The sequence below is a fragment of the Ostrea edulis genome, chromosome 1, assembly GCF_947568905.1.
Source record: "Ostrea edulis chromosome 1, xbOstEdul1.1, whole genome shotgun sequence".
Classification (NCBI taxonomy): domain Eukaryota; kingdom Metazoa; phylum Mollusca; class Bivalvia; order Ostreida; family Ostreidae; genus Ostrea; species Ostrea edulis.
The window spans coordinates 62,937,792-62,950,989 of NC_079164.1; the positions used below are offsets into that span (position 1 = coordinate 62,937,792).

Sequence of the window (13,198 nt, forward strand, 5' to 3'; positions counted from 1 at the left end):
TTTCATAAGCGTCGGAAAGTGGGGGGGGGGGGGGCTAAACCAACAAAAAAGTTTCTATCTACGTCGTTTGGGGGGTTGGGGTTGTTGGTTATTATGTCTATCTTTGTAAAAAAAAAAAAAAAAAAAAAAAAAAAAAAGTGGAGGGGGGGCAAGCCCCTCCCTAGTCCCCCCCCCGGTTCCGACACCTATGGGTTTTTTATTTGTAAACAAAGTGAATCAGTTATCATTTACCAGTTGTTTTCATTAAATGACAGCCAACCTTGAATGTAACATATTTAAAGTTTTTATGTAATAGACCAGTCGGGCTACTTTTCCATAATTTTTAATAGGCCAGGCCATAAAACCAGTAGTAGCCTGAGCCATGGCCTAGATTTGAATTTTACATTATTTCCACAAGCACTTGTTTCGTATCTGATCACCCCATTCTTTTTCTCTCCACAAGATAGCTAACTCAATTTCAGACACTGACGTAATCAGAGTTGTGATTTAAACCCGGGACATGGGCATATTGAAAATGGATTAAAAGCAAGTAAGTTTTGATTTCCTTGTGACGGTTTTGTGCATTACTGTTATCGCAATTCACCTTTGAATTAGAACGCTTTGGTTCGAATTGACCGGCTACCTAACATGGCTACGTCAACAAACGAAATCATTTGAAGCTGCGAGTTTTCGGGTGGTGTGTGGTTTTAATGAATGTTTGAAGGTATGTTTGGATACAAGTATAGTAGGAAAATATGTTAAGATTTTTTAATATTGAATTTATGAGACAGCAACACGAGAATACACCGATAACGCAATATCGGGCCCCAACCATGCGCAGCTTTTTGTGCCCCGTAAATCGAAGGTTTTTATAAGAGCTGGGTCTGTAGCACTGTTCCGTCACAATATTTTTTCAGGGAGCTACAGTTCTCCAGGTAGGCCTAGTAATTTTCTAGTCTGATCAACTGTCACCCGAATCAGCTCGAGAAAGAGGGCGGGCTGTAATCGGCCAATGAAAACTCTTTTTGTATTACATCAAACATGTCATTCAAACTGTTCGATCGTCTCATTCAATTGTGTCGTCACACAACGCAATACTATATCGGGTAAAGCGTTCTAATTCAAAGGTGAATTGCGATAAATGTTTGAAAAATAACTTGTCTATTACGTAAATCCAGGCACATCTTAGTCGAAACGTTGGTCGAAGCATAAACCGTCACCGACTCGGCATTTACACGTTTTCCAGAATCAAAACTTAAATGCTTGCGAAGAGAAGTCGATGAAGGCTATGCCTCTCGACTTCTCTAAAGAGAATATCCTTTACATCTTACGCCATTCAAATAGCGAATATACCGTTATGTACTACAAATGTCAAGATAACGATTAAATTTTTTCTATTTTACGTTGAACCAATGGCGCATTTAGTAACAACAAATATATAATTACAAAGATAGAATACTGAACTCTTTGGCTCTCCATAAACATGGGGTATTTGATTTTGCAACTAATAGCATCGTAGTTGAAACGCTGGACATTTACCCGAGACATTCCGATACACGCGAAATAGTCTCGGAAATAGCTTCTTTTTGTTTTACATATACACCTTTCACCTTCCCATGCTTAATTAAATGAAGCATGTCTTCTAGCGATCATCAAAGAGGTATATATGTTCTTATCAAAACTCGGACACAAACAACACAATAATGAACGTGTAAAAGTTTATTTAATTCATACACGTTATCACTTTTACAATTTCGTCAAAATATAATCGGGTTCAGAATCAGGTGGATTTTGTATCTATGAATACGCAGTTATGTCCCTTGACCGCAATCTTCCTATTAAAAAGTCGTATTTCCCTACGTTGGCCTTTGTAATTTTCTGATCTGTAACTTTGAATTCGTTATTTTCCCCATCAGTTGCAGTCAACTACAATAATGATCCAGGGTGGGGCAACCCATTAACTTGTATGAAATCTTGATACATGTAATTAGCTAAAATGCATTGTGATAACGTTTTACATTTGGTATGGTAAAGAGGAAAAGGTTTTTCACCGATTGACCTTTGGCTGAACCCGCAAAGGGGCGTAACTTGCGGCGAAGTGTTAATTGATGGTATCCTCTCGAGAATTTTTCACTCATATGGAGACGTCACCAAGACCGGTGAGGGGCTTCAAATTTAGGCCTATGCTCGGCGCTTACGGCCATTGAGCAGTGAGTGTTCTTTAGCGTGCCACACCTACTGTGACACAGGACATCCATTTTTAAGGTCCTCTCCCGGGACCCGTGACATTCACACTTATCGCGGCCGGGATATGTAATTTGAAATATCCCATGTAGATCTATAGGTTTTGCATAATTCTTTTTTTATATTATTATTTTCCGTGAATTCAAGCGACCGCAACCGCCGCGGTGGTTTAGAGGTTAGAGCGTTCGTCCCGCATGCGGAAGGCCGGGGCCGGGTTCGAACCCCGGCCGCGACAGACCTAAGCTGTTAAACAGGTAGCGACAGTTTCATCGCCAAAAGCTCGGCATCAGATGTGAATGTCATGGGTCATCGGAGATGACCTTAAAACGGATGTCCCGTGTCACAGTAGGTGTGGCACGCTAAAGAACCCTCACTGTTCAATGGTCGTAAGCGCCAAGCAAAGGCCTAAATTCGAAGCCCTTCACCGGTCTTGGTGATGTCTCCATATGAGTGAAAAATTCTCGGGAGAGACGTTAAACAAGATACAATCAAGCGACCGCGATCATGGTAGCTCAATGGTAGAGCGTTCGCTTCTTAACCGGAAGGTCGTGAGTTCGAGCCCCGCTTGTGTCATGGCCGTGTCAAACCTACATGTAGGACGATAACGCTCGGTACAGGTATGTGAGAATCACAGGTATTTCGGATATGACCTTAAAAACGGAGGTCCTGTGTCGCAGCAAGCGTGGATACATTAAAGAACTCTCATAGTTACGGCACTGGGCGCTAACCATTGGTCTAAATTTGTGGTACTTCACCTACAGCTAGGGACGTCTCAATATGAGCGAAAAATTCTCGACGAGACGTAAAAGAAGCAATCAATCAATCAACCGGCCACGATTTTAACCTCCTATACAGTATTTTGTAAGAGGTTGTATATGGTAAAGCAGGTAAAAATTGTCCCATCAAATTTCTGGGTAGACATCTTTTCCCCCCCTAGAATTACATGTAATTCAGAATTACATACTTAAAGGGACTGATTCAAGATTTTCCTCCAAATTTTGTTTTTCAATTTACATGATCAAAATCTACAGTCTGATATGTTTAGAAGGTTTCACAATTTGTTTTAGGTTATTCATCATGACAAAAGCTCGTGATAGAGAGTTTATTATTTGTTTTGAAAACAAAGATTGAGGTATGTTATTGTTTACGGGGTTTTCATGATTCAAGTTTATCATATATATCACATCTCAAATATACTTTAGGTAAAATGTGTCATTTAAAAGTTAAAATTTGTGATTGTACAAAATGGAAGATGCTTTGAATTACAAAATTAACGTTTCACTGGTTTGTTTGTTTACATCAAAAGACTCGAGTCTTTGTTTACATAACACAGAAGCAAAGCTAAAATATTGCTCTTATCCTTGCATTCAGACGGTCCGAATTTTGGTTGTCAGCATTAAATGAGCTATATTTTTAATCTTTAACATCAAAAATGAAAAACATTTCTTTCGAAAAACGTGAACCAGTTTAAAAATGAAATTTATTTAGAAACTCTACTGGTGTAATGACGTGTGATATCCCGTAAAAGTCGCCATATAAACCGTTATAAAGGGCAGATTACTCCTGTCACTACTGGCATTTATAGGATTGTACATAGCGGGATTTTCGCACTGCCGTACAACCATTCCATTCGTGCCATGGACGAACGTTTTATTATTGCTCAAATACATGGTAATCAAATAAATACCAGGAAGAAAATATCGGTGCGTTCTGACATGCGATGTACCTCCTATACTATAGACAGTGCCTGATTTTCAGCGGACGGTCGCTTAACGAGGATCAAAGGCATACACAATGTGAAAGTATGGGTAGCCCTGAAAAATTGATAGTTTTGAACAAAATACCTCATTTATTTCTATGGCAACACAAATTTAAAGTTAAGGTATATATAATATTTATTAGATGTCGTGACATTATACACTCATTTTAATTTGATTTTGGAATTCAGTAAAGAATATTGAATTTACCCATATATGTTTACCCGTATATGAAAATGTTTGAAGTTCTCAAATTACTCACGAACATATGGCATTGGAGTTCTACAGCCTTGATGCATTATGTTTCCAATCTATCAATATTTGTACTTAATGGGCACACATCATGATATGGTTGAATCGCATTATCAGAAATGCTTATTTATATGGAATAAATTGATTTAAATCCAATATTTTCTCCCTGGCCAGAACATCATCCAACTTGCCATAGCGAAAGTGTGCATTATTTGAAAAACGACCCCAAATGCATTTATATTAACAGTCATACGGAAAATAAGCCGGAGCTAATTCGCTTCTGATGTATGTCTTAAATCAATGTTGTGTAGACGGCCTTTCAGTTTTCCCTTCTTTAGCAAATTCACAATCCCAAGACTACATTTCCTATGAAATAAACTTGAACAATTACGTGATTCCGGAAGCTGAAAATGCATAGTGCAGATTGATTATCACACCTTCCAAACTTTGAAATTCGACAAATCATCTTTTGTCAGAGAAAATACGAAACTAGTATTGAATGGTCACGATGCAAAATTATCTTATTACAATCCTTGCATAAAATGTGCACGGGTCTTTATCAATTGTTCATTTGCTACTTCTGAAAGAAAAGGACTGTTTACAATGTTTCGCTTACACACTCTTATTTAACAAATCGTTACACCAGCTGATGGAAGGCACACAGGTATTACATTTCAAAGGAAATTTGCTGGATGTATATTGATACTTCACATTTCCTAGCGTCTTTGGTTAGGTCCATCGTTAACGCTCGAAGCGAAATCTGAAAACACACCAACGTATACCTGGTAACGCTATTTGGCATTTAACAAGTTATGGCTTCGTTTTACACTTCAATGCAATGAACTTTCTGAACTGGCTATGAACTAAGTGTTGTCCGTTGGGTCTGATCTGGCCATCAAATGCGAGCAGGATTCCTTAATCAAAATACTGTATATATATTTCTGATTAAGAATATCATCAAGTGTATCAAATTATAGACCAAAGAAATTATTAAAACTCATTCGACGTTGTGGCGGGGAGAGATACCCCGGGGATCCTGAACGTTACAATTTTGGTAGAGGCCTTCCTGCTTTATATCACTATGCATTTAGTTTTTATTAAAGATATGCAGTTGTAGAGAAGATTTTCGAAAATTGGTCAAGTTTTGACAGTTTTTGCCCCACCCCAAAGGCCCCGGGGAACAGGATTCCAGAAATTTACAATTTATGTCTCCCTTGTCCCAAAAAATGCTTCATACCAAATTTGAAAAGAATTGGAATGGTAGCTATTAAGAAGTTAAAAATTATATTGTTCACACATTTAATAACTAACCATTTTGGACCCACCCTGATACCAATACGTCTACCCCGGGGATCATCAAATTTACAACTTTGGTAAAGGACTATCTGTTCTTCCTAAATATTTATTTAGTTTCAATTTAATATCAATAGCACTAAAGAAGATGTCATTTAATTAAGTGTTTTATACATAAACATTGGTCCTGCCATGGGGTCAGAACCCCTACCCCGGGGGTCATGAAGTTAACAATTTTGGTAGAGGCCTTCCTGCTCTACATTTTTCTTACACATGTACATGGTTGTAGAGAAGAAGATGCCTCATACTAAATTTGAAAAGAATTGGAATTGTAGTTATCAAGAAAAAGTTAAAATTGTTCAATTGCTAACGGACGACAACCAATTGAAATAGGTCACTCGGGTGACCTAAAAAATCAAAATAAGATTTTCTGCGCATCTACACATTATGTCCAAACTAAACACAAAGTTACATGACATTCTGTCCAGAGGAGTTGCGCTGACAAACTGTTTCAGTAGTAAATTTAATTTTTGTTAAACTGCTAAGTTCAAAGGGGCATGACTCCCATAAAAAATCAATTATTAAGAATTCCATGTAAATGTGCGCATCTACACATTGTGTCCATACTAAACAAAAACTTACATGAAGTTATGTTTATCAGTTTCAGAGGAGTGGTGCTGACAAATTGTTTCAGAAATATATTAATTTTTTGCCAAACGTCTAAGTTAAAAGGGGACATAACTCCCAGAAAAAAAATCGAATAAGAATATGCTACAGATATGCCCATTTGCGCAGTATGCGATTTCCGAGGAGTTGCGCCAACAAAAACAGGACTGACGGAAGATTCAAAGGGACATAACTCCCAGGAAAAAAATTGAATCAGAATTTCCTGCGAATATGCACATCTACACCTTACTCACTACAAAGTTTCATGAAATTCTGTCCAACGGTTTCAGAGAAGAACATCATTGGTGGACTGACTGACGGACGGACAGGTCAAAAACATTATACTTGTACCTCTGCAACTCGTTCATTGCAGTCTAAAAAGTACGCGGGGGCCGTGTGGATTTATGTTAAGGTAATGGTGCATATTATAGATATCTCAGCACTAGCTGCAGAACTGTAACTTTTTATCTACCCTATATCAAACAAATCTTCGATTTACACACACAAGCACACGCACGCACGCACACATACATATAACTGAATTTCTTTTTAGCTAGAACAAAAGTAATAAGAAAATGTCAACATGTGAAAATTATCTTCAAATTGACAAGTTCAAGACGTTATTTTCTGCGATACTAGTAGTTACACGTTACATGTAGATACTAATATGCCTACCAAGCTGTCAATTATCGTTAACTTAGTTTCTTTTACCCATTCAATTTCATTTCAAGTGTCGCTGTGACGCAGTGCAGACCGCTCAAACGACGTTTTACTAAAATCTATGGCGAACCGTACGCACATCAAATTTGACGTTTGTGATATTTTTTAAAAATAATAACTTCTGTTGTCGTATAATGTTTCCCATTGCTCCACAGCGAAACTTTTTGTTTTCAAAGGCCTCTTGTTCAATCGGATTCGAATATTTTACATGAAAGTATAATCAAATCTATTATATGAACTTCGGGATGGTTCTGGCTTTTGTGTGCAGTCAAATAATTTTTTCGTAACATTGCTTTCTTCAACATTCCTATTTTTGATCTGGGTCAAGAATCCTTTCTTTAATTTCCTGATTTACAGCAGTAATTAAAGAGTCTGTACGAAAAACATTTCCTCGTGTAAAGTGTGAACTGTTATGTCATTAATTTGATAACAATGGACGGTGAGATTTGTTCCGAGATCTCAGGTTGCTCATAAATGGGGTACGTACCATCATAATTATACATATAATTATTAATAGTTAATGATGCATTGCTAATAAGATCAATAAATTTATATTCAATTTTGACTAATACAAATCACATGAATTTGATTAGTAAATCGATGTCAGCACTCGGCTCACCTCGGCCGATGCCAGTACCTGAAACACTGGGACATGACTCCTCATCACAGCCATGACTCGGCATTTGAGGCTCGAAAAATTATCTTCATGTCAGGGCACCGCTTCATTAAAATCCTACAACATAAATCTCTCAAGTGAACAAAAACTATCTGTCAGTTCGTATTTATTTTCTCTTACAAACCCTGGAGGTAAAAAAAAAAAAGAGCAATCTACCTGCACTTCATTTAAACTCTCCTACATGGCTACAGCCACAAGTCCTAACGATGAGCATGCCGTTGTTTCCTTCCAAAACTTGCAAAAACCTGAGACAGAGCTTAATGTTAACTTGATCCACCTATCCTCCGTCAATTCTCTCAAGAGGTTCCTCTGAATTTCTATCGAAATGTGTGTTCAAAAATTGCGTTTTCAACTCCAAGTAGACCAACGCCACTGTTTCTTCATTGCTGATCGCGACCAAATCACATCACGGACGTAGTTTACTCCGCCTCTCATGTCTTCAATTCAGTTGACTTTACACTCTTTACCATTATTTTACACCTGTTTCGTTTTTTTAAACCTTCTAATTAAATATTTCTATTTTCTTTGACAAAATTCCTAATTTTTATTCGATAAAAATCTAACGCACTAGCTTAGATTTTGTGTTGTCCGATCTTTATTTCGGTCATCTGCTACATAAATATGGAAGCTCGGTAAGAACACAAATCAAAATAGAAATATAATTATATGAAATAAAATATTATTTTTGAGTGTTATTGGGATATGACATGAAATTGGTAATGACATGATAACCCTGATCTTTGTCACGTGATGATGCCAATTGTTTACTAGACTGGCTATACAGTATCTGCAACTCCGATTTATGAACATCGCAATTACCAAATAGTGTAGCATATTCAAACCAAAATAAATTTCTTTTTATAAATTTATTCATTTAATTGATACCCGGAAACGCATAACTGGCTTTTAAATCTTACACACTACCTGAGGAGTACTTCTTTCAAAACATTCATATAAAATCGAAAATCAATAATATCTGATTTAGAATGAATAAATCAAATGAAACATTGACGACAGCAATTTTAGAATCTTATATTTAGATATTTTCTGGAAACGTTTTATTCAGAACTTTATGTACATGTTATTTATAAGGAATTATTCTACCGAAACAATAAAAATTTATTTTTCAATTTCAAACACAATCAAAAATAAATCGATCGGCCGACAATGAATTTATACGACAGTTTTACGAAGGGTGTTTCTCATGACTGAACAGTGATTTCAAATTTTTTGAATTTTCCAAATATGGGGTCGGTTTCTGTGCGAATGTGTGTTTCATATCTTTTTCTTTATCACAAAATAACCGCACAAGGTTTACAGACGGATCCATCCGATTTATTTTCAAATTCACCTGTCTTTTGAAATACATGTAGTTAGATAAGTCTACAAGCTCTAAGAGTGTTTCTTTAATATTTGCAAATATAGCTGTCGCGTTATAAAGGCGTATTTCATTCTCTTTTGAAATTTGGACTGCAATGAACCAAACATATTTAAGAAATAATTCTAACATTTATCGATCAAGTATACATAAACGCAAAATGCCGTAGATTATCTGACACTCTACTGCATTCCTTCGTGCAAGAATATACGTCTACAAGAGATCATTCTGCTGAGAAGTATTAGGCGGCTGACGACTATTTTCTCCCTCCCTCCTCTCTATATCACTCTCCATAAAACAAACTAATATGGTCCGCAAACATGCACCAGAACGAATTTTTGACATAAATTGACATGCTTGTTATTTGCATTTTGACAGATGTTTTATTCGAATGCAAAATTACAGATGTAGTAAAATCCATAGGCATATAGTAAAAATCAATGTCACGGAAAGACCAGCTTCTCTAGCCAAAGTTTCCGGTCCACTCCGCTTCTAACAGACTGTGGGGAGCGGGGTGGACCGAAATCTCTTGACTAGCGAAGATGCAGAAAGTCATGCTAGAGACGTCATTCAAACGTCATTTTGCACTCATTATCAATCACTAACGATAAGACGAGGAACAAAACAGATAGCAATAATAAATCTTATCATCGGTAAATAGAAAGAGAACAGATCCGTATAATCCTTTTCATTCATCAAAACTATGAAGAAAAATTTCATTAGAAACATTTGACATACAGTACTCTTAATTGTGAAGAAATTAAAAGCCATGCTTATCGGAGATTTTTTACTTCTCGGGTGAGAATGAATACATATCCGACTCTTCATAACTGTGTACCCAGACTGCAATCTATTCTTTTTAAGATATTTTATGCTTTTGAAATGTAAAATGTGACTCACTATAGAGATAAAACACAATTTAATATATCTATTGATTTTGCAGATTAAACCTTTAATAATGTTCTATTATTGATAGTCTGTCGTATAAAAAGACTTGAATGAAACTTTTGACATTTATGTTCATCGAATTTTTATGACCACGTTATACGAAATCTTGAACATTTCCGTTTCCATGAACGTTCATTTCCTGATGAGATCTAAGCATGATAAATGATTCGTAAATAGCTTTTAACATAACGATTAATTAAAACTTCATGCATGGATCTCTACGGACCAATAACGTATCGACAGATGCTGATCTTTTGTATGGTACACACGAAAGTCAATGGATGTGAAGGACAGAGAGTCAATAAAGATGGTGTAATCTGTTCATATTCTACTATGGCACACAGATTTCACAAATAAGAGAGAGACTAGTTTCACATTTACAATGTGTTAATTATACTTAATTAAAGGATACATCGCATGTTACTAAACTTTAGCAAGATTATAATTCTTTGCATGAATGAAATGACGTTAAATTTGTTTTAAAAGAACAGTTTGCGTAATTTCGAGTTTGAGAGCGACGAAATTCAAATCCTGCGGTATGCTAACAGCTATTTTCAAACCTTGCTCGAGGTCGCATATGACGTCATGCATAATGGCGCGTAAAATATCGAAAGTTATAAATATGCCTATCGCATGCCAGGATTATTATTAGCTTGTTCTATCAAATTGAATTACAGTATTTACATCTATACATGTATTTAATCACAATTTTGATACATAACATGCCATCTATCACAGCTAAAGTGGGGAGGTCCTTTCTAAAATTCCAAATTTTAACCCCGTCCACCCACTTCTATTATATAGGGCGTAAACTGTTGTTGTATTTATCATTATTATTTTTTATGTAGTGTTGTAGTGGCGGATTTAAAGCCCCCGTTCACCACAAATTTACAAGGAACATTCCACATTTGGCACCCAAAATGGTTGTGTATTTTTGCTACATGTGGAGCCCCCCTTTTGGAAATTCTGAGTCCGCCATGTGTTGGATCAGTCTCGATCATCCAGATGCTTGTGTACACTCCCCATTTTTTCTGAACTCAAAGCAAGGCATTGCGACATTCTGATATAGACGTTGATTCGCTAGTTCATAATGCAAGTGATACCTGTGCCCATAAAAACTACTTTGACTCGATCTTTAGAAAGTTAAAGCATACATTTTCCACTGAAATAGAAACAGGTTTAGTGTTTACAACATTTTTCTTTCGGGAAAAATCTGTTTGGAGTCTTCCTTTTGCAACTATTGTGCAAGTCGAATAAGATACCTGTGATGACCCTAGTTGGTTTAAAATACAATATTTTCAATAACTTGTTGATAAAGTATGGTTTGTTTGAATTTATACAAAGAATTCACAAATTTTATCAGTCATTATTGCAAATACATTTTCTTTCAATTATTTTTTTTATTCACTAGATCAGCGCCATTAAACGGGGATTGCTTTGAAATACAGACCGGTCCAGACGTTTGTGGGGAGTATACACAGACATCTGTATGATCAATATGTTTGTTGAATTGTATTTACCTATGTTCAGTCCGTCTCATCACAATGATGTTTCTGATTCGCACCTCAACACAAATTTAGGAGTGCGCTTCATTAATTGTTAGCAAAACATAAGATGGCTATTGTGTTAGGCCTTCATCTCATGATTTAGAGATCGACGACGTTTTATCTATTAACAATGATAATTTTCATTCACATGCTGATTCGATGTATCCCATTGAACTCGCGATAAAAGACACCACAGAGTCCTCCACATATACTTCGTACACATGTACCCAGGGTACCGAGATATATTATTGAAAATAGACACCACAGAGTCCTCTACATCTGCTTTATACTTAAATATATTATTGAAAATAAATATCAACAGCAAATTAACAACTCAACTTTATGACAAACAGGATGACCCCAGCTTCTCCATCGTCAACTTCCCATATTTATGTAGCAATGTTCCATTATCACCTGCATATGGTGTTTATTATCTCTCAACTGCTTCGATACGCAAGAGCTTCTTCTGCATATGATCAGTTTTTAAATCGAGACAGGCTACTGAAGAACAAGTTGATTTTCCTGGGGTTTTAACAGCTTCGTTTAAAGTCAGCATTTCGCAAATTTCATGACCGTATAACGATCTAGTTTGCCAATACATGTTATTGGGTCAAATGCTGTCTGACGTGTTCATAATTGTTAGACCGTTCTTGACACACTAATTCTGACTACGTATTACTCCGTTTACCTCATCAAGATACAGGGCTCACGGCAAATGTGACCGGTCGACAGGAGATACTTACTCCTTCTAGGCACCTGATCCCACCTCTGGTATATCCAGGGGTCCGTAATTGCCCAACTCTCTATTTTGTTTTCCTTATAGTAGTTATGAAATTGATCACTGTTCGTTATCTTTACCTTATCATTAGATTTGACTGTTATGAATATAAGACTCTGACGTGCAATTTGTAACTTTAGACACTCAAATTTGTTCAAAATGAATGCTATAATTATCATTGTAACACTAGCAAATCATTAAATAGAAGGGGAAAAAATAAATGATTTCATGCGTTTCTTAAATACAAATATACGATATTATATAATTATGGATATCATTTTACCATTTTAAATTCCTTAGTCAATTTTGTTAATATTCAGCTGTCATTTAATTGCAAACGATGTATTGGTTTTGTTTGGATGGGGGCGGGGGGGGGGGGGGGTCGAATGTAAATGTCACATTACAATGCACTATTTACGTCATCTGGTCTTATTTTTCCTGCTTTATATGAATTGGCGGATCACCTGCATATGGAGTTTATATATCTCAACTGATTCGATACGCAAGAGCTTGTTCTGCGTACGATCAGTTTTTAAATCGATTGATTGATCGATGTTTTCCGCCACACTCAACAGTTTTTCAGTTATATGATGTCGCCCAGTTTTTATTGGTGGAAGAGAGAACCCTGATACAATGTACCGGGGAAGAGACCACCGACCTTCCGAAAGTGAACTGGGAAACTTTCTCACTTACCGGCGCGAGCGGGAATCGAACCCGCGCCGACAGAGGTGAGAGGCCGTGTGATTTTGAGCGCAATGCTCTAACCACTCGGCCACGGAGGCCCCCTTTTTAAATCGAAGCTCACATGTTGTCTGACTTGTTTCATACCAAATGTTAGGCCGTTCTTGGCACACTAATTTTGACTACGGATACCTACGTTTACCTGATCAAGATACAGGGCTCACGGCGGGTGTGACCGGTCAACAGGGGATGCTTACTCCTCCCACTTCTGGTATATCC

General features: G+C 36.8%; 1 non-coding gene across 1 annotated transcript; it reads left to right on the forward strand.

Moving 5' to 3' along the window:
• Positions 1-2,381: 2,381 nt before the first annotated feature.
• Positions 2,382-2,458, forward strand: Trnaa-cgc (transfer RNA alanine (anticodon CGC)). The gene has a single exon. It is a non-coding gene; the product is annotated as a tRNA-Ala (tRNA).
• The last annotated feature ends 10,740 nt before the right edge of the window (positions 2,459-13,198 follow it).